General features: G+C 32.3%; 1 protein-coding gene across 1 annotated transcript in view; it reads right to left on the minus strand.

Moving 5' to 3' along the window:
• Nucleotides 1-1,299, minus strand: part of LOC110465798 (zinc metalloproteinase nas-13-like) — a 37,352-nt gene extending 36,053 nt beyond the window's left edge. The window contains exon 1 of the mRNA XM_021521892.1: nucleotides 1,117-1,299. The gene's annotated coding sequence lies outside the window, so the exon portion shown is untranslated. The remainder of the gene's footprint in view (nucleotides 1-1,116) is intronic.
• Between the last annotated feature and the right edge of the window lie 853 nt (nucleotides 1,300-2,152).

The following is a 2,152-nucleotide window of genomic DNA, read 5'->3' on the forward strand; positions in this document are numbered from 1 at the left end:
GTTTTATGAATAAACACGATGTTTTGGAAATATTTATCAAAAGAAATTTATACTATGTTGCGAATTACAATTTCGAGATAACCTTCTTTTATTTACGAACTTATGTCTTTGATGCTGAAATTGACAACTTTATAAAAATACATTTTCACTGAAATTATGAAATCTGGGTGTCGGAAAGGTGTAAAATTATTCTTCGGAAAAGAAAAAAACAGTAGTTGAGCTAGATAAGAAATTATACGGGGGCAGGCTCCTATGGAGAATTAACATTACTGGAAACAGGCCCTTTAAATTGCATTGCATTCAAATGAAACCATTGAAGATCCGCTATATTTAGACATTAAGATCTTGACCTATTTACATTAGGATAATATAGAGACAGTCACTGATCTATGACATCGCTTCTATGACGATGAACAATAGGAAAATATTTAATTGATGGTAACAATTAATGCATACCAACAAAACATTTAAAAGTTCGAGGCGAGCTCTTGAGGAGGTTTGTTGTTTTCAGTTGCGACACAAGTTGTCTAATAATGTCAACTGAAGTCTCTGATGAAGATATGATTACCAATTATTTCATGGAATATTAATGTATCTTATGTTTCATTTGTTTTCAGGTACCTGAAATATTATCAAATATAACTTATGCATAAGGCCACTAGTTTGTTAGAAAGAAGATAAGGATTTATATAAGAACACCGTACTTCTTTCTTCATCATGTTTGCTGATTTGATTTGTACTATTAATGTCATGTATTCAATAACTTGAATAAATATAGTTTAAATCAAAAATACATCAAAACACTTAATGGATACAAAATACTACTTTGCATTAAGTTGAGAGACGGTATCAATAAGTACAAATTCCTAATAACGAAATGCATTTGTCTTTAAATAAGGCGTCTGACATTCTGCTACCACTAGCCCCCCACTACAGGGTCACAGGTCCAAAACTTACGTGGGGCAGTCCCCAGGTACTTGCAAAAAGTCGGTGGTTTTTCTCCGGGAACTCTGGCTTTCCTCCACCACCAAAACCTGGTAAGCCCTTAAATAACCATAGCTGTTAATAGGACGTTAAACACAAACAAACCAAATCTATAAAAATATAAATACTTACCGATTTAAGAAGTTTTACGATATTTTACAGCGATTTGACGTCAGTGATGAGTCGAGAAATCAAAAGACGTAGTGCCGGACTAGATTGTGTTGGTAACTGACCGATTGTAGTTCCCATATGAAGCCACAAGAGCAAGTAAACAAGCACAGTTCTCATCAACGTTAGATTCTTCATCGTCCGTGACGGATACTGAAAGAAATTCATCTCTGAATATAAAAACTAAAAACTCTTAATAATTCGTTAGATAATACAACACCAATGAAGTATTCCTTTCAGTCTTGGATCAACTGTTTAAAACAAGGAAATTGAACCCTGCAGTTTTCTTTTACATTTTCACGCATGCCTCAATAACACAACTGTCTCAAATACAGTTTAATATAGGTATGGACAGTATCTATGCTCCACCCACTCTTAGATAGGTCAAACATTAATATTCGTAATTTGATCGATAGGGCATAAATGATCTATAGAACTGTTATATAGAAAAATGTGTCCTTTAAATATCTCAATTAGTATCCCAAATACAAAATTGTATGGCAAGTCTTAAAATTTATTCAAGGAGCAATGTCGTTCTGTATTTCAAAAAATATCATATCTAATATCGTATATAAGATATCATATAGAATATATAAGATAGCATATACTATATAAGAAATAGTATAAACAATATGAAATATTTTATATATTATATAAGATATCTCATATATACTGTACAAGATATCTCTATTATATATAAGATATTTTATATAATTCTATAAGATAGCTTATATAATTCGATGAAATACAGGATCAACATTGCACCTTGAATAAATGTTAAGTTGGCTTGCCATACAATTGTTATATTTACCACAGCGTAAACGCAAAAGGTCAAACTATACCATTGCGTCATCACATAAGGACAAAACATACCACAGCGTCAATACACAAGGACAAAACATACCACTGCGTCAACAAAAAAGGACAAACTATACCATTGCGTCATCACATAAGGACAAAACATACCACAGCGTCAATACACAAGGACAAAACATACCAC

Source organism: Mizuhopecten yessoensis, unplaced genomic scaffold, assembly GCF_002113885.1.
Source record: "Mizuhopecten yessoensis strain PY_sf001 unplaced genomic scaffold, ASM211388v2 scaffold11101, whole genome shotgun sequence".
Classification (NCBI taxonomy): Eukaryota; Metazoa; Mollusca; class Bivalvia; order Pectinida; family Pectinidae; genus Mizuhopecten; species Mizuhopecten yessoensis.